The sequence below is a fragment of the Chiloscyllium punctatum genome, chromosome 45 (genome assembly GCF_047496795.1).
Source record: "Chiloscyllium punctatum isolate Juve2018m chromosome 45, sChiPun1.3, whole genome shotgun sequence".
Classification (NCBI taxonomy): Eukaryota; Metazoa; Chordata; class Chondrichthyes; order Orectolobiformes; family Hemiscylliidae; genus Chiloscyllium; species Chiloscyllium punctatum.
In genome coordinates, this window is record NC_092783.1 from 8,820,514 (window position 1) to 8,841,209 (window position 20,696).

At 40.1% G+C, this 20,696-nt stretch overlaps 1 protein-coding gene across 3 annotated transcripts in view; it reads left to right on the forward strand.

Moving 5' to 3' along the window:
* The window catches only part of LOC140467147 (synaptotagmin-B), a 663,372-nt gene that overhangs the window by 215,752 nt on the left and 426,924 nt on the right, over positions 1–20,696 (forward strand). For 2 of the 3 annotated variants that reach the window (XM_072563238.1, XM_072563236.1), the window contains exon 2: positions 13,085–13,141. The exons of the other annotated variant lie outside the window; for it this stretch is intronic. The gene's annotated coding sequence lies outside the window, so the exon portion shown is untranslated. The remainder of the gene's footprint in view (positions 1–13,084; positions 13,142–20,696) is intronic. 3 annotated transcript variants of the gene reach the window in all.

The following is a 20,696-nucleotide window of genomic DNA, read 5'->3' on the forward strand; positions in this document are numbered from 1 at the left end:
CAGCCCCCTTTCCCACTCCCCACATTCTTGGTGAAGGGCTTATGCCCGAAACATCGATTCTCCTGCAACTCAGATGCTGCCTGACCAGTTGTGCTTTTCCAGCACCACACTTTTCAACTCTGATCTCTCATTGGAGAGGGAGAAGTGGTGGTGATTTAATCTGAGGATCACCACGCCTCGGGTGAGGGACGAGGTTGAGAAGTGAGACCTCCATGGTAACCTCAGCTCTAACAATGTGTTGGGAAACACAAAACTCCACAGGTGCTACCTTTGCATCCCTCTATACCTGTGACACCAGTTGTTCCTGATTTCCATTGATGTGCAGCAGCAGAAGCCAAATAAAATTATACCCTTGGAGATTCCTGCTGCCCATGAATAGAGGAAAGTTAGAAGTTTGTTGATGTATATGTGGAGCTACCCGCTGCATTGGTGACATTTACTCTTGGGCTTCATGTTTCATTCCATTGCTTTTCTGGTTAATGTATTTTTCATAGAAATGTCAAAACACCACCTTTACACTTTAAGCAACAGCTTGATGGGACGGTATTTTATATATTGAAGTCACTTCAGCTTATTAATATCAACACTGTTTCAATTTTCTGTCTGTATCATTTCATAAACTGAAGAAATGTTGACAATTTTACAAGACTTTTAAGTTTACAAACAGCAATGGGTCTTAATTCCTGGATTTAAGCTTAGATACCAATTGAAATTATGATTCATATTTGGTATAAACATCAGATTTTCATAAAAAATGATTTGAAAGCTGAGCTTCAGCAAGGAGGCAGCTTTCATATGTGCTGGACTGGACTTTGGGTGTCAACTACTTGTAGATGGTGGTTGGAGGACTTTGATGCCAGCAACTCTTGTTCTATACTGAGTTTACAGGCCAGTCGAATTATCAGTGGTAGAGAATAGGCCAGCTTGCTTAAATAGGTGATAGAACCAGTACAGGCACAATGGGCAAAATGGCCTACTTCTGCAGCACAGCAATTGTAATTCTGTCACAGAAAAGGCACTTATCTTACATGACAAGATATAGCCCATTGTATGATAGCCCATTGTACAATTAACATTATGTAGTTATGCATCATTACAATTATTGAAAGGAAGACATGCCACACCTCTGTCTATTGAGAACTTATGCTTGTGTTCTGAATTTAATTGATGATAGAGGTAGGAGCAGAAATTAGGCCATTTATCTCATTGCGTCTGCTCCACTATTCAATCATGGCTGATAGGTTTCTCAACCTCATTCTCCTGCTTTCTCCCCATAAACCTTGATTCCCTTGATACTCAAGAACCTATCTGTCTCAGTCTTAGATATACTCAATGACCTGGTCTCCACAGCCTTCTATGGCAATGATTTCCATAGATTCACCACTCACTGGCTGAAGACGTTTCTCCTTATCTCCAGTCTAAGATTCCAAGATGGAGGACGGGAAAAATTTCTGGCTGTAAGAGCTGCTCCTTTTTTTTGAGGTATTTTAGATGTTGGAGGTGATTTCCTCGAATTCCAGGAGCAGCAATTACTTTTTTATATTGCATTGTTTTGGAACTTCAGGAAAGAAAGTCAAAACAACAGCAATTTAAAAGGGAGAAGAGCAGACAAAGGAAGCACATGGTGAGGTCAGTGCAGGAGAGAGAGAGAGAGAGAACCTGCACAGTTACTGCCTTTGCTGTTTGAATTCGTGTATCACTGGACATCGGAGTTCAGCTGGGAAAATGAACAGACAGTGAAATTCACAACTAATCTTGGAGGAACTGTTGAGCGAAGTTCACAACACAGAATCAGATAAATCAATTGTAGTTTTAAGTCTGTCCAAGAGAAAGGCTGTATTGGTGAGTACAGTGGATTCTTTCTTGATTATATGTTTTTGAAGATAAGTCTCTTGATTCAATTTAAAATATAAGCCATAGCTATTAATTTAACCTGGGGCCGTTTTGTCGAAGAATAAGACGGTGTTACTTTCTGGGTCTGTAGATTGTGAAGGAGCAAAAACGGCCTTTAATAGAGTGATATGTACTTCTTGTCAGATGTGAGAGTTTAAAGAGGGTTTAAGGGTCACTGCAGAGTAAATCTGCCATAAATGCTTGGATGCGAATCTTATCAGATTGAGTGGATCGGTTGGAGAGACAGATAGAAGCGATTAGGAATTTGCAACAGCAACAGTATGTGATGGATAGCAGTTATAGGAAGAGGGGAATGTCTCAGATACAGTCACATAGATGGGTTAGCTCCAGGTAGGGTGAGAGAGGTCGGCACCTAGGGCAGGAGTCTTTTGTGGATATACCCATTTCAAACAGGTATGCTGATTTGGAAAATGTAGGAGGTGAAGGATTCTCAGGGGAACGTAGCACGAACAGCCAAGTTTCTGGTATTGAGACTGGCTCTAATGCAACGAGGGGAATGTTGGCTTCCAAGAGATCAATTGTGTTAGGGGATTCTGTAGTCCGAGGTACAGACAGACATTTCTGTAGCCAGCAGAGAAAAAGCAGAATGGTGTGTTGTTTCCCTGGTGCCAGGATCAAGGATGTCTCAGAGAGGGTGCAGAATGTTCTCACGGGGGAGAGGGGCCAGCAGGAGGTCATTGTCCACATTGGAACCAATGACATTGGAAGGGAAAAGGTTGAGACTCTGAAGGGAGATTACAGAGAGATAGGTAGAATTTTAAAAAGGAGGTCCTCAAGGGTAGTAATATCTGGATTACTCCCAGTGCTACGAGCTAGTGAGGGCAGGAATAGGAGGAGAGAGCAGATGAATGCATGGCTGAGGAGCTGGTGTATGGGAGAAGGATTCACATCTTTGGATCATTGGAATCTCTTTTGGGGTAGAAATGACCTGTACAAGAAGGACGGATTGCACCTAAATTGGAAGGGGACTAATATACTGGCAGGGAGATTTGCTAGAACTGCTTGGGAGGATTTAAACTAGTAAGGGAGGGGGGGGGTGGGACCCAGGGAGATAGTGAGGAAAGAGATCAATCGGAGACGGGTACAGCTGAGAATAGAAGTGAATCAAACATTCAGGGCAGACAGGGACAAGGTAGGACTAATAAAGTAAACTGCATTTATTTCAATGCAAGGGGCCTAACAGGGAAGGCAGATAAACTCGGCATGGTTCGGAACATGGGACTGGGATATCATAGCAATTACAGAAACATGGCTCAGGGATGGGCAGGACTGGCAGCTGAATATTCCAGGCTACAAATGCTACAGGAAGGATAGAACGGGAGGCAAAAGAGGAGGGGGAGTAGCATTTTTGATAAGGGATAGCATTACAGCTGTGCTGAGGGAGGATATTCCCGGAAACGCATCCATGGAAGTTATTTGGGTGGAACTGAGAAATAAGAAAGGGATGATCACATTATTGGGATTGTATTATAGACCTCCCAATAGTCAGAGGGAAATTGAGAAACAAACTTGTAAGGAGATCTCAACTATCTGTAAGAATAATAGGGTAGTTATGGTAGGGGATTTTAACTTTCCAAACATCGACTGGGACTGCTATAGTGTTAAAGGTTTAGATGGAGAGGAATTTCTTAAGTGTGTACAAGACAATTTTCTGATTCAGTATGTGGATATACCTACTAGAGAAGGTGCAAAACTTGACCTACTCTTGGGAAATAAGGCAGGGCAGGTGACTGAGGTGACAGTGGGGGAGCACTTTGGGGCCAGCGACCGTAATTCTATTTGTTTTAAAATAGTGTTGGAAAAGGATAGACCAGATCTAAAAGTTGAAGTTCTAAATTGGAGAAAGGCCAATTTTGACGGTGTTAGGCAAGAACGTTTGAAAGCTGACTGGGAGCAGATGTTCGCAGGTAAAGGGACGGCTGGAAAATGGGAAGCCTTCAGAAATGAGATAACAAGAATCCAGAGAAAGTATATTCCTGTCAGGGTGAAAGGGAAAGCTGGTAGGTATAGGGAATGCTGGATGACTAAGGAAATTGAGGCTTTGGTTAAGAAAAAGAAGGAAGCATATGTCAGGCATAGACAGGATAGATCAAGTGAATCCTTAGAAGAATATAAAGAAAGTAGGAGTATACTTAAGAGGGAAATCAGGAGGGCAAAACGGGGACATGAGATAGCTTTGGCAAATAGAATTAAGGAGAATCAAAGGGCTTTTACAAATATTTTAAGGACAAAAGGGTAACTAGGGAGAGAATAGGACCCCTCAAAGATCAGCAAGGCGGCTTTTGTGTGGAGCCACAGAAAATGGGGGAGATACTAAATGAATATTTTACATCAGAATTTACTGTGGAAAAAGATATGGAAGATATAGACTGTGGGGAAATAGCTGGTGACATCTTGAAAAATGTCCAGATTACAGAGGAGGAAGTGCTGGATGTCTTGAAGCGTTAAAAGTGGATAAAACCCCAGGACCTGATCAGGTGTACCTGAGAACTCTGTGGGAAGCTAGAGAAGTGATTGCTGGGCCTCTTGCTGAGATATTTGTATCATCGATAGTCACAGGTGAGGTGCCGGAAGACTGGAGGTTGGCAAACGTGGTGCCACTGTTTAAGAAGGGCGGTAAGAACAAGCCAGGGAACTATAGACCGGTGAGCCTGACCTCGGTGGTGGGCAAGTTGTTGGAGAGAATCCTGGGGGACAGAATGTACATGTATTTGGAAAGGCAATGATTGACTGGGGATAGTCAACATGGTTTTGTGCGTGGTAAATCATGTCTCACAAACTTGATTGAGTTTTTTGAAGAGGTAACAAATAAGATTGATGAGGGCAGAGCAGTAGATATGATCTATATGGACTTCAGAAAGGCGTTCAACAAGGTTCCCCATGGGAGACTGATTAGCAAGGTTAGATAACATGGAATACAGGGAGAACTAGCCATTTGGATACAGAACTGGCTCAAAGGTAGACAACAGAGGGTGGTGGTAGAGGGCTGTTTTTCAGACTGGAGGCCTGTGACCAGTGGAGTAGCACAAGGATCAGTGCTGGGCCCTCTACTTTTTGTCATTTACATAAATGATTTAGATGCGAGCACAAGAGGTACAGTTAATAAGTTTGTAGATGACACCAAAATTGGACAGCGAAGAGGGTCACCTCAGATTACAACAGGATCTGGACCAGATGGGCCAATGGGCTGAGAAGTGGCAGATGGAGTTTAATTCAGATAAATGCGAAGTGCTGCATTTTGGGAAAGCAAATCTTAGCAGGACTTATACACTTAATGGTAAGGTCCTAGGGAGTGTTGCTGAACAAAGAGACCTTGGAGTGCAGGTTCATAGCTCCTTGAAAGTGGAGTCGCAGGTGGATAGGATAGTGAAGAAGGCGTTTGGTATGCTTTCCTTTATTGGTCAGAGTATTGAGTACAGGAGTTGGAAGGTCATGTTGCGGCTGTACAGGACATTGGTTAGGCCACTGTTGGAATACTGCACGCAATTCTGGTCTCCTTCCTATCAGAAAGATGTTGTGAAACTTGAAAGGGTTCAGAAAAGATTTACAAGGATGTTGCCAGGGTTGGAGGATCTGAGCTACATGAAGAGGCTGAAAAGGCTGGGGCTATTTTCCCTGGAGCGTCAGTGACTGAGGGGTGACCTCATAGAGGTTTACAAAATTATGAGGAGCATGGATACGATAAATAGATAGGGAGTCCAGAACTAGAGGGCATAGGTTTAGCGTGAGAGGGGAAAGATATAGAAGAGACCTAAGGGGCAACTTTTTCATGCAGAGGGTGGCACGTGTATGGAATGAGTTGCCAGAGGATGTGGTGGAGTCTGGTACAATTGCAACATTTAAGAAGCATTTGAATGGGTATATGAATAGGAAGGGTTTGGAGGGATATGGGCCGGGTGCTGACAGGTGGAACTAGATTGGGTTGGAATATCTGGTCGGCATGGACGGGTTGGACCCGAAGGGTCTGTTTCCACGCTGTACATCTCTATGACTCTATTCTAAAAGGTCTTCTCTTTAGTCAAAGGCTGTGCCCTTGTGTCCTTGTCTCTCCTACCAATAGACACAAATTCCCAACATCTAATCTATCCAGGCCATTCAATATTCTATATGTTTCAATTAGTTTCCCCCCCCCCCACCACCTCATCTTTCTAAACTTCATCAAGTATCGACCCAGAGTCCTCAAACATTCCTTGTATGTTCGGCTTTTCATTTCTGGGACCATTCTCGTGAACCTCCTCTGAACACGCTCCAGGGCCAGTACACACTCTGAGATATGAGGCCCAAAACTAAGCACAATAATCCAAATGTGGCCTGATCAGAGCCTTATAGAGCCTCAGACGTACATCCCTGTTTTTATATTCAAGTCCTGTCAAAATAAATGCCATTGTTGCATTTGCCTCCCCAACTACTGACACAACCTGCAAATTTACCTTGAAAGAATTCTTTATTAGAACTCTCAAGTCACTTCATCCTTCTGAATTTTCTCCCCATTGAGAAAATAGTCCATGTTTTTATTTTTCCTACCAAAGTGCATGACCTCACACTTTCCCATGTTTTGCTCCATCTGCCACTTCTTTGCCTCCTTTCCTAACATATCCAAATCCTTCTGCAGCCTCCCTGACTCCTCAATGCTACCTGTCCCTCTACGTACCTTTTGCATCATCTGACAACCATAGTCCCAATGGACCATACAGCTGCTCTCTCATTAGAAAGAGAGATGATTGGTGGTGAGTTTAACCTCATGCCTTAGGCTATGGGTATGGTTGAGAAGGTGGGCCCTTCATGGTAAGCTCAGCCAATGCAGGAATTGAATGCACACTGTTGGTATCACTTCACATTGCAAACTAACCATCCAGCCAACTTACCAATCAGTGACCTCCCATTGTGAAAGTTGGCTTTGATAGACCATGGTTATATGTTTGCAGCTTGGGTGTTATGGTGTCCAAACGCAGATCATATTCACATGAGGCTTTTTAAACAAAAGAACATACATATATTACATGAAAGATTAAGTATATATAACTTATAATTTTGAAATGTCTTGCCATTAGCAATAAAAAGAAAGGTTTGATCCTTTTCTTCTGTTAGCATTTTCCTTTACAGGCACTCAACCCTAGTGCAGTATCACATATCTTCACTTCAAAATTTGTTATAAAAATTATATTATTGCAACTATTTTCTTTTGATTCCTTTCTCTGTACATTGACAAGATAGGACTTTTTCTGCCTTTCCTGGAAACTCATTAATGTTCCCCCACTAAACTCAAAGAAAAGGATTTTTTTAGCCCTGTCTATTAGGACTAAAATGCTGTAAGGTTTCAGGTTTTATTTCCAGCTCTGCTGCACTGGAGATTGCTAAAACTAAACTGTGTTCCTGCTGGAATGGATTTTATTTCTTATTCTGAATGAAACGTACTTGTAGCCCTGGTCTTTCATTTTGCAAATTGTAAAATCTAAACTTCGTAATAATAACTTTTAACAATAATTTAAACAAGTTGTTTATCTAATCAATTAGCTTGAGTCACATGCTTCCTCAGAAATGCTATCTTGAACCTAAACTTAACTTCCTGACCATGTATAAAAACACAAGTAATCTTCACATACTAAAACCAAAAGCCCATTTACTTTGACTTTGGAATTCAAGTTTCTAAATAATAACAATACATTATAACCATTCATCACAAGAGGCTAACTATTTCTCCACCCAAAAATGGTGTTACATCAGATTGGGTGGAGTGAATATAATTTCGCACGGACGCTTTCAGAGCCATTCTGTCATACACCAGTCTGTAGTTACCGCACTGGAACATTCTCCAGAGCCTACTGCATTACATTTTATGAATAAATTCAATATCAAGATGCTTATAATTTGTTTTGCCTAAACTGACTTATCCCAATAAATCCTGGTGCAAAGTAATAATGAAATACATTTTAAAGAGATCCTTGAAAATAGGAGGTCACAACACAGAGACCTTTAAACCATTATTACTCTTCTGGCTGAGTGTACACTAGCTGCTGCTTGTCTGCATTCAAAGATCAGCCAACTGTAGCAGGTATATATTATAATGCAGGTCAATAATTGAAGCTTTGGTAATACTGAATCATGCACATCTATTCCCTCTACGACTCAGTCTCATTAGTGTGGCTCAACACTGCAGTCAAATCAATACAAGACAGCTGTCACTAAACTCCCTTTTTTATACACAGTGCTTTACAGCAAACTGTTTTTCTCAGCTGACATCTGTGGTAAAGATACAATAGGAACTAGTTTAATTATTTTATAAAAATATTACAGAGGCAAATTCAAATTTTTCTAAACTGGAAGAGTGTAGTTTGAGAGGTGGTTAATATTGCTGCAATTTATTGCTGTTTTTAGATGTTTTCCCATCAACCTTCTGAAGATGGTGCTCACACCAGGTGACTCCTTGTAAGCTCCCTGCAGTAGATCTAACTCTAACATTTATTATAACCATTCACCCTATGATCTGTATGTCCTTACTTACTATGATCTACCTGTACCACTCACAATCAAAGCTTTTCACTGTACTTGGGTACACAGACAATGAATCAAACCAACACCTGTTTTACAGACTCAGCTATCAGAATTGGTTGATGCATCTAACTGAGTTCAGTTGGATCACATGAGTAGGTCCACATTGGGATTCGATGATCAAAATTGCATCCATTGCAATATTAGCACTAAACCTTGTAAACCTGTCTTGTGTCTAAAGTTTTGATGGGGGGGGAGTGAGGTTGCAAGCAAACGTTTTCATGGTGAGGCCTCTGTCAGTGTTAGTAAGCTGATAGATCTGAGTTTTATGATAGTATTTGTCCTTGGCAGTATAAGGATGAGTTTATAAATTACATAGAATTCGTCGCACTGCAATCAATTATTTTTCCCAATTGGCTCAAATTCTTGTTTGTGTTCTATAAGAGGCTTCTCCCATCTTACTTCATCTCACACTCTCAGAATATGTTTCATTTCATGTCTCCAACAACCTATTTCCCTTCAAAGGCATTGATATTATTTGTTGCATGATTCAATACTGAGTTCAACATTCTTAGTATTATCGAATGGATTCTTTCTGAATCCGTTATTAAAGGCCAGCATGTACTAAAGGTCCCTAAACATGACTTCCCTACAAGTGGATGATATCTGCTTTCTCAAAACTTTTTCTTTTTTTCAGACAAAAAAGCATAAGCCTATTAATTCAACCCCATAAGTAATATATTGTTGTCTTATCTGTAAAGAACTAAGACGCATTTAGCCAGGACAAATTTTGTGTTCCAGTGGGCAACATTCAGGGCTGCACTGGAGAATCCTTTGTGTAGCAGCACCTGGCTTAACAGGTAACTGAGCCAGGCAGCATAAAAAATTAGTATCAAACAAAAATAACTTACACATTCCCAAGCTTAAAGCGTGAATATTTCAACATTTGAGAACCAAAAGACAATGGCATGATACATACAAAATGTTAGGAATCTATCTTTTAAAAAGCCAGTGATTCAAGATGACACTTGAAATATTGTATAAGATTCAATAGTTATTGTGTCAAAACTGTAAGTCAAATTCCTAAGATAAACTTTTTATAACTGTCATGGATAATGATAATCTTTGACTAGCATGGAATAATAGCAGTTCTTCAATAACTTCTATTGTACATAACCCTTAACTACATAGTTATGATACATCGATTTATGAAACATGCAGTCATTACTGTGTTTGTGTAGAAGTGGCAGATACCATTTACTGCTGAGCACAGTGAGGGATTTACTCGTTATCGCTGTGTACTAGTTTCTAATGAATAGAATGACTGCTGTGCAACCTAATTGTGCTTCAATCCATGAGACAAATCTGTTGGGAGTTGTGCATTAGTAGTGTCATTCATACATATTGATTAATAATGTAAATCTTTAAAATAACCTCTGAAAAATATGCCATCTTGTTTTTTTCAACTGTATCTGTGGCTTGTTTCACTGCCTACATTCATTGATCTTGCACCTGAAATTTTCTCCACATTAAAAGTCCTGAGTTTAAACGCAAGAAAAAATGTATTTGATTAGTTCTAGATTGGTTCAGATAGTTTTCACTGCATGAATTATCTGATATTGAACCCTGTAATTTGGAAAATTCATCTCCTGTCTCCACAGTGTCTGTCCACCATCTACAAAACATAAATCATAATGTTTGCTCTAACATGGGCTTTCCATATTAAGAATTTGTTTCAGATGATGGGAGGACCTAGTTCAGACCAGTTTTTGATATGAATCCTGAAATTCCATCAGTAATTAGTGATTATCTTCCATCTTGGAAAGACATACAAAATTTTCTCCTTTCTCAGAGCGTTTGAATGCATAATAATAATTTAGTAAGGCTTTCATTAAAACTGAAATCTCAGAATGAATTTGGTGTGCCTAAAGATACAAGATAAGGCCATTAGAAAAAAATCAATCATGGTTAATTACAAGAGAGAGGGGTTTAAAGAATGTACAGACATGGAAAGGATAGGAGTAAAGAAGTTAAAAAATAATTACACAGGATGGGAACCAAGCCATTAGGGCACACTCTTGTGGCACAGATTACAAATTTGCAGCTGCTGAAGGAATTATAGAAAATAAAAAGAGCTAGGTACTTCTCAAACCCAGATGTTGCACAGCTCTCAATATCAAAATGCCCAATTTGATAGTTTGTCTGATTTTGGACAAACCAATTCTGACAGTCAATAGGAGGTTGTTAGTCCCAAAGGACAACTACAAAAAATAGGACAAAAGTCAAATATTTACCAAAAAGGGCAAGGTCATGGAGGAAGTATGATTATATGTCAAGCAGGGAAGACCAAGGCAAGATATAAAAGCTGGATGAATGTACTGGGTGAGTGGTAGGAGATTTCATGCATAGATTGGAAAGTGATGGGACTGACAAGACTGAAGCAAGGCGAGGGGCTTCGGGTTTTGATGAAAAAACCAGATGACCGAGATATGAATAGATTCACCAAAGGCAAAACAAAAAGCAATGCTGAAAATGTTCTTGGCTTTGTTATCAACAAATGTTTGAGGGTATGCGTCAATTGATTTTAAAGCTGCATTTCTGCAAGGCGATCAGCTTAAGATGAAAGTGCTATTTGTTCTCCAAAAGAGTAACTAAATGCAGTGGTGACACTCCGTAAGTTAAATAAATGTGTATATAGTTTAAACGATGTCTGTAGACTTCGGTACTTTTCAGTAAAGTCGACCTCATTAAAACCGAGTGGTCTTCAGTTAAAAGCAGACCATGCCATGTTTTATTGGCAAAATAAGGGACAGTTTGCAGGTATCTTTTTGATACGTGAAGTTTTTTTTTCGCGTGGAATGGGAACAGTGAATTTGAAAACATTGTGATGAATGGACTTAAAGTGCAATTTAATTGGATGTCAGTCTTCTAAGACTCTTAAATACATTGGATTAGAAAGCAGACAGAATGGATCAATGGCACTTTGCATCAACAATCTTATTTGGAAAATAGTAGCCCTATTTTGATTACTCATAGTAAGGCTTCACAAAAAAATGCAGTGGCTTCCAAAACTGAAGATAAACTCCACAGTCTAACTGAACAGTTGCATTGCCTGGACACCTGAACAAGGCCAGATGCCAGTTTTGAAGTATTAGGATTGACTACAACAATGAAGAATCTGAAGGTCACTATATTATTCAGGCAAACAAATCATGGAATAAAATAAAAACAAAGCATCGTGTTTTGAAATGTCCATCATTAAAAAATGCCAGAAACATGAAACTTCTTTTTAATGATGCTCCTCATGCAAATCTCTGCATGGGTTCTTGACTGAGGGAGTTTTAGTTTCTTCATGTGGAAAGGCAGGTAAATGATGCCAGAATTTTAGAATCCCTACAGTGTGGAAACAGGTCCTTCAGCCCAACAAGTCCACACTGACACTCTGAAGAGTAACCCACCCAGACCCATTCCCTATCCTATATTTGCCCCAGACTAAGGCACCTAACTTACACATGCCGATGGGCAATTTAGCATGGCCAATTGACCTAACCTGCACATCTCTGGACTGTGGGAGGAAACTGGAGCACCCAGAGGAAACCCATGCAGACACGGGGAAATGTGCAAATGCCACATAGACAGTCACCTGAGGCTGGAATCAAACCAAGGTCCCTGGTGTTGTGCGGTAGCAGTGCTAACCCCTGAGCCACCACACCATCCCTGTGATGCTGTTTAGTTTGTGAACAAAGGAAGATCAGAAAAAAAGGAACAGGTCCCTTAGCAGCAGAAACTCTTGCCCTTGGTGAGGCAATAGATATGGTGTTTTTTATTCGCAGAATTATTGGAAGAAATTCTAAGAGATTTAACAGCTATACTCATTGAGGACTACATCAATAATAACTTACTAGGGGATAAATAATTTTAACAAAATGTATGGTTGAAACAAAGAAAAACTGTGTTTTGATATTCCAGTTTCATAACAGATGCTGGTGAAGGAGAATTCTCCAAATCAAAATTGATGGATAGCCCAACAATTGGCAATCTAACTGTTACAAAGAATGAAGCAAGTTCAAAGAAACTATTGGACGAGCCTTAAAAAGAATGCTCAAAATTTTAATGTGGAAATAAGAAAACAAATATATGCAATATTTTGTCATTTTGAAGATATTTTTTAAAATAGTATTTATTGATTTATTTAAAAGGGGAAATGAACTCTGTTAACAGTTAATAAGCTTTGAAGTGATGCCTAGGACCTAAGAGAAGAGGGAACAAGTGGTGGATATATTAATTAAAGGTTAATTGAGTGTGATTGGTTGTATAATTAAGGGGAGCCAGTAATTAGTGGGGAGTGAGTTTTATGGAGTGTGGTTAATGGAAATAAAATTCTCACCAAAGTCGTGGGCCTGGACCTTGTTTAAGAGTATTCATCATCTTGAGTATGGCATAAGCCAGTTTTGGATGGGCAAGTAATGTTGTTTTAGCCAGTGACCCTCATAGTTCATGAATGAATGAATTTGTAAAAACAATGGTGGATTACCAAAAATCTGCTATAGGTTATGCTCCTCCAATCTAAATAATCTTAATCCTGTTATTAAAATTTCTAGTTTTGATGTCAATATTTTTGCTAATTGTGACGTACCATTTGGTTTTGCTATAACCAACATTTTTCTTCATCATTCTACAGGTTGTGGGTGCCCACAATGTCTTCTTCATAAAGTAAAGACAAGGCACAACTTTACAGGTAGGTATTGTACCGTTAGCAAGATTGTTTGTTTGAAAATCAACAATGATGAAATTCAGCGGAAAAAAAAGAGTCACTTTAAAAGCAGGACAGCAAAATGATGGGGATGAAATTAATTTTTTTCAAACGTTATTAGCTGCAATTGACTGGTTTCCCATTAGCCAACTATATCTGCTTAAAGCAAGTGCTATTTTAATAAGAAAGACCTAAAATACATTATCAGCAGCAGAAAAATGCGAAAGTATTATCAAGGATAGATAATAAATGGGTACTTGAATATTCATGATCTGGTTGGGTATAGGCAGCATATATTTGTGAATGGGTAATTGTTTGATCAACCTGTACAATTTTTTAATGAAGATGTTTGGAACAGAATTGATAAGGTATGTTTTCATATTCAGAAAGGTAAATAAAGATTCCCCACAAGGCTGGTCAGCAAAACAAACGCTATAATGAGTTAAATTGTGGCTAATAGGCAGAAAACAGAGTACAGATAATTCTTCCTTTGACAGTCTATAACTTGGAGTCCTGCAAAGAACAGGACTTGGATTAGAGCTGTTCATGATATATATCAATTACTTGGATGTTGACCAAAGCTAACGTTTCTAAGCTTGGTAGGAATGTGCGCTGTGAGAAAGATGCAAACTGGCTTCAGGAGGACCTGAAAACTTAATGAGTGAAAGGAACATGGCAGATGAAATATGTATTGTAGAGTATATTGGAAATTGTGTTATTAAGCTACAGCATAACTTTTAGATTTACAGATGCAATTGCAAAGAGCTGACTTGCAGGTGCCCTTAAAGTGAAGGGAATTGGTTCAAAGCAGAAAAATACATGCCTAGTCACCAACATTTTGTGGTTACGGTGTGGGGATTAGGTTGCATGAACTTTCTGTATTATGTCACAGAAGGATATCCCAGAAGACATTAACAGGAGGCACTGATTGTTACTTGCTGTTTTGGGAGGACTAAATTTTTTAAAAAAAGGATAAAGAACATGTAAAGATCTGTTGCTGCAGAATTCTCAACTGGCAGCATGCAATCTACTTACAAGAAATACAGCCAGATATTTTCAAAGATCACAGACTCATTGCTTATTTGTTAGGAACCCAACTCATTGAAATTTTCAAATACCATGGATGTGGAAAAACATCAGTACGTCTCGTTGGTAGGAAGAACGTATCTACAAAATACTTATTCAATGTTAAGAGTTTAAAAATTAGAGATGCATAAAAGGACCTGGGTGTTTTTTTAAAAAATCAGTTTATCAATCATTCACTGAAGACTAACATGCAGTTGGGGCAAGTAATTAGGAGTGGTAGTGGTATTTTAAGCATTTATTTCAAGAGGGCTTGAGTACAGCAACAGTGAATTCTTGTGTAATACCTAGATTGAACCCCACCTGGAGTAGTGTGGGTAGCTCTTGTCCCTTACGATAGGAGAGATATTTTTGCCATAAAGGGATTATATGTTCATCACTTGTTACTGGAATGTCAGAAATGTCTAACAAAGAGAAAGTATGAAAATTATAGAGTCATAGAGATATACAGTACGGAAACAGACCCTTCGGTCCAACACATCCATGCAGACCAGATATCCCAACCCAATCTAGTCCCACCTGTCAGCACCTGGCCCATATCCCTCCAAACCCTTCTTATTCATATACCCATTCAAATGCCTATTAAATGTTGCAATTGTACCAGCCTCCACCACATCCTCTGGCAGTTCATTCCATACACGTACCACCCTCTGCGTGAAAAAGTTGCCCCTTAGGTCTCTTTCCCCTCTCACCCTAAACCTATGCCCTCTAGCTCTGGACTCCCCAACCCCAGGGAAAAGACTTTACCTATTTACCCTATCCATGCCCCTCATAATTTTGTAAACCTCTATGAAGTCACCCCTCATCCTCCGACGCTCCAGGGAAAACAGCCCCAGCCTGTTCAGACTCTCCCTATAGCTCAAATCCTCCAACCCTGGCAACATCCTTGGAAATCTTTTCTGAACCCTTTCAAGTTTCACAACATCTTTCTGATAGGAAGGAGACCAGAATTGTATGCAATATTCCAACAGTGGCCTAACCAATGTCCTGTACAGACACAACATGACCTCCCAACTCCTGTACTCAATACTCTGACCAGTAAAGGAAAGCATACCAAACGCCTTCTTCACTGTCCTATCTACCTGCGACTCCATTTTCAAGGAGCTATGAACCTGCACTCCAAGGTCTCTTTGTTCAGCAACGCTCCCTAGGACCTTACCATTAAGTGTATAAGTCCTGCTAAGATTTGTTTTCCCAAAATGCAGCACCTCGCATTTATCTGAATTAAACTCCATCTGCCACTTCTCAGCCCATTGGTCCATCTGGTCAAGATCCCGTTGTAAACGGAGGTAACTCTCTTCGCTGTCCACTACACCTCCAATTTTGTTGTCATCTGCAAATTTACAAACTGTACCTCTTATGCTCGCATCCAAATCATTTACGTAAATGACAAAAAGTAGAGGGCCCAGCACCAATCCTTATGGCACTCCACCGGTCACAGGCCTCCAGTCTGAAAAAACAGCCCTCCACCACCACCCTCTGTTGTCTACCTTTGAACCAGTTCTGTATCCAAATGGCTAGTTCTCCCTGTATTCCATGAGATCTAACCTTGCTAATCAGCCTCCCATGGGGAACCTTGTCGAACGCCTTACTGAAGTCCATATAGATCACATCTACCGCTCTGCCCTCATCAATCCGCTTTGTTAGTTCTTCAAAAAACTCAATCAAGTTTGTGAGACATGATTTCTCATGCACAAAGCCACGTCGACTATCCCCAATCAGTCCTTGCCTTTCCAAATACATGTACATCCTGTCCCTCAGGATTCCCTCCAACAATTTGTCCACCACCGAGGTCAGGCTCACTGGTCTATGGTTCCCTGGCTTGTCCTTACTGCCCTTCTTAAACAGTGGCACCATGTTTGCCAACCTCCAGTCTTCCGGCACCTCACCTGTGACTATCGATGACACAAATATCTCAGTAAGAGGCCCAGCAATCACTTCTCTAGCTTCCCACAGAGTTCTCGGGTACACCTGATCAGGTTCTGGGGATTTATCCACCTTTAATCGTCTCAAGAAATCCAGCACTTCCTCCTCTGTAATCTGGACATTTTTCAAGATGTCACCATCTATTTCCCTACAGTCTATATCTTCCATATCCTTTTCCACAGTAAATACTGATGCAAAGTATTCATTTAGTATCTCCCCCATTTTCTGTGGCTCCACACAAAGGCTGCCTTGCTGATCTTTGAGGGGCCCTATTCTCCCCCTAGTTACCCTTTTGTCCTTAATGTATTTGTAAAAACCCTTTGGATTCTCCTTAACTCTATTTGCGAAAGCTATCTCATGTCCCCTTTTTGCCCTCCTGATTTCCCTCTTAAGTATACTCCTACTTCCTTTATACTGTTCTGAGGATCCACTCAATCTATCCTTCCATAATTTGGAGATGCCGGTGTTTGACTTGGGTGTACAAAGTTAAAAATCACACAACACCAGTTTATTGTCCAACAGGTCTAATTGGAAGCACACTGGCGTTTGGAGCGTTGCTCCTTCATCAGATGAGCCCTCCACTATGACCTGATGAAGGAGCAACGCTCCGAAAGCTAGTGTGCTTCCAATTAAACCTGTTGGACGATAACCTGGTGGTGTGATTTTTAACTTTGTATACCTGACATATGCTTCCTTCTTTTTCTTAGCCAAACCCTCAATTTCTTTAGTCATCCAGCATTCCCTATACCTACCAGCCTTTCCTTTCACCCTGACAGGAATATACATTTTCCTGGATTCTCGTTATCTCATTTCTGAAGGCTTCCCAATTTTCAGCCATCCCTTTACCTGCGAACATCTGCCTCCAATCAGCTTTTGAAAGTTCTTGCCTAATACCGTCAAAATTGGCCTTTCTCCAATTTAGTACTTCAACTTTTAGATCTGGTCTATCCTTTTCTGTCACTTTTTTAAAACGAATAGAGTTATGGTCGCTGGCCCCAAAGTGCTCCCCCACTGACATCTCAGTCACCTGCCCTGCCTTATTCCCCAAGTGTAGGTCAAGTTTGGCACCTTCTCTAGTAGGTACATCCACATACTGAATCAGAAAATTGTCTTGTACACACTTAACAAATTCCTCTCCATCTAAACCTTTAACACTAGGGCAATCCCAGTCTATGTTTGGAAAGATAAAATCCCCTACCATAACCACCCTTTTATTCTTCCAGATAGCTGAGATATCCTTACAAGTTTGTTTCTCAATTTCCCTCTGACTGTTGGGGATCTATAATACAATCCCAATAAGGTGATCACCCCTTCCTTATTTCTTAGTTCCACCCAAATAACTTCGCTGGATGTGTTTCCAGGAATATCGTCCTTCAGCACAGCTGTAATGCTATCCCTTATAAAAAACGCCACTCCCCCTCCTGTCTTGCCTCCCTCTCTATCCTTCCTGTAGCATTTGTTTCCTGAAACATTAAGCTGCCAGTCCTGCCCATCCCTGAGTCATGTTTCTGTAATTGCTATGATATCCCAGTCCCATGTTCCTAACCATGCCCTGAGTTCATCTGCCCTCCCTGTTAAACTGCATTTATTTCAATGCAAGGGGCCTAATTTATGAGTCCTACCTTGTCCCTGCCTGCCCTGACTGTTTGACTCGCGTTTGTTCTCAACTGTACCAGTTTCAGATTGATCTCTTTCCTCACTATCTACCTTCTCCCGCCACCCCCCCCCCCCCACCTTACTTGTTTAAATTCTCCTGAGCAGCTCTAGCAAATATCCTTGCCAGTATATTAGCCCCCTTCCAATTTAGGTGCAATCTGACCTTCTTGTACCGGTCACTTCTACTCCAAAAGAGATTCCTGTGATCCAAAAATGTGAATCCTTCTCCCATACACCAGCTCCTCAGCCATGCATTCATCTGCTCTATCCTCCTATTCCTGCCCTCACTAGCTCGTAGCACTGGGAGTAATCCAGATATTACTACCCTTGAGGACCTCCTTTTTAAATTTCTGCCTAACTCTCTGTAATCTCCCTTCAGAATCTCAACCTTTTCCCTTCCTACATCGTTGGTTTCAATGTGGACAATGAGCTCTAACTGGCCCCTCTTGCTGGTCCCTCTCCCCGTGAGAACATTCTGCACCCTCTCTGAGAAATCCTTGATCCTGGCACCAGGAAAGCAACACACCATTCTGCTTTATCGCTGCTGGCCACAGAAATGTCTGTCTGTACCTCGGACTACAGAATCCCCTAACACAATTGATCTCTTGGAAGCTGACATACCCCCTCGTTGCATTAAAGCCAGTCTCAGTACCAGAAACTTGGCTGTTTGTGCTATGTTCCCTTGAGAATCCATCACCCCCTACATTTTCCAAAACAGCATACCTGTTTGAAATGGGAAAATGCACAAAAGACGTCTGCCCTAGGTGCCGACCTCTCTTACCTTTCCTAGAGCTAACCCATCTATGTGACTGTATCTGAGACATTCCCCCCTTCCTATAACTGCCATCCATCACATACTGTTGCTGTTGCAAATTCCTCATTGCTTCTAACTGTCTCTCCAACCGATCCATTCGATCTAATAAGGTTTGCAGCCAACAGCATTTATGGCAGATACAATCCGCAGTAATCCTTAAATTCTCTTTAAACTCCTACATCTGACAAGAAGTACATACTACTCTATTAAAGGCCATTTTTGCTCCTTCACAATCTATAGACCTAGAAAATAACACCGTCTTATTCCTCTACCAAACACTGGCCCAGGTTAAATGGATAGTTATGGTTTATATTTTAAGTTTAATCAAGAGATATATCTCCAAAAACATATAATCAAGAAAGAACCCACTCTACTCACTACTGTAGTCTTTCTATTGGACACACTTAAAACAACGATTAACTTATCTGATTCTGTGTTGTGAACTTCGCCCAAACAGGTTCCTCCAAGATTAGTGGTGAAATTCACTGTTTCTTAATATTCCCTCTGTCTGTCTGTCTCTCTCTCTCTCTCTACTTTTTTTTCCAAAGCTCCAAAACAATGCAACAGCATATAAAACGGTAATTGCTGCTCCTGGAATTCGATGAAATCACCTCCAGCACCTAAACCACCTCAAAAAAAAAGAGCAGCTCTTACAGCCAGAAATTTTTCCCATCCTCCATCTTGGATTACCCAGAATCCTGGTCTTGTATTCTCCTCAACTTCAAAGAATGGAAGTGCTCTCATTGAAACCTACAGAATACTAAAAGGGATAGAAAGGGTAGCTGCAGGAAGGATGTTCTCCTGTTTGGTAAGTTACAGACCAGGGTGCACAATTTCAAAATAACAACCACTTAGGACTAATTTTAGAATTCCTTTTGCTCAAAAACAATCATGAAAATTTGGAATTCCTTACCACCTGAAGAGTTTAATTTTTGAGTATAATTAAAGTAGAAACTGATAAATTTCCAAATATCATGGAAGTAAAAGGATATGGGGATATGTAAGGAGAAAAGACGTTGAAATGCATGATCACCCATTATTGTATTATGTGGTGGAGCAGAAAAGATGGACTGAATTGCCTACTCTTGCCCCTACATTCCAGTTAAAAAAATATGGAAAGTTTTAAATAATATGTTAACATGTTTGTTTTCTGTAAAAGGGCCTAACTCCAGTGGAGAAAAATATTCTATTGTATTTTACCTCTCGGGGCATCCTTTTGGGGATTACAGCTACTTCTTTGTTTATAATTATATTTGTGCCTTCCATGAGCATGTAAATAATACTTGCAACATCATGAAAGATTTGCAAGTTGCTATTAAATGTGGTTGGTTTGAATGTCTAATTACTTTCTTTTGCATCCTTTTGTTCTGAATATTTCGCGAAGCACAATTACAATTAATTATACTGGTGACATCAATGAAGTAATCAGTTAGGGGTTATTGAGTTGACCTTGTGATTTAATATCAATAAACGTAGTCATTAACCCAGGGAAATTCAGTTGTCTAGAGTATGTCAATACAGCACCCACACACTAAATGAAATAGTTATTCATCCTCGCCAATTCCCATAATTGATTTTATGAAGTCTTGCCACAAAAATTTTGTGAATAAACAGAACTAAAGAAAAACATAGACATTTAATCATAATTCTTCACGATTACTGAATTTTTGAAATGGTTTTAATAGAAGTCTGCTTGAGCATGCTAAATGTCACACAATGTCTGAAAGCTGACTTTAATGGCTTCATTTACAGGGAGAGTAACTTATTTTTTCTTGATATGACAAATAACATTGCACGAGGAGTAGTCTATTCAGAAGGTTATCCAGGTATCTATGTATTTAACCAGGAGTTGTGTTAAAGTAACTCCGTTCAAAACAGAATCCATGCCAGCAGAACACTTGCTGCCATAGAGTTTTGACTGGAATATTGATTGTGTGAATTAAACCCAATTATCTCAGCACCAGGTTATTATAACAAGAGTTCCATTGGGTTATGTTCTTGACTGTCTTCAGTTGCTTTATCAATGATATTTCCTTCATCATAAGATCAGAATGGAGTATA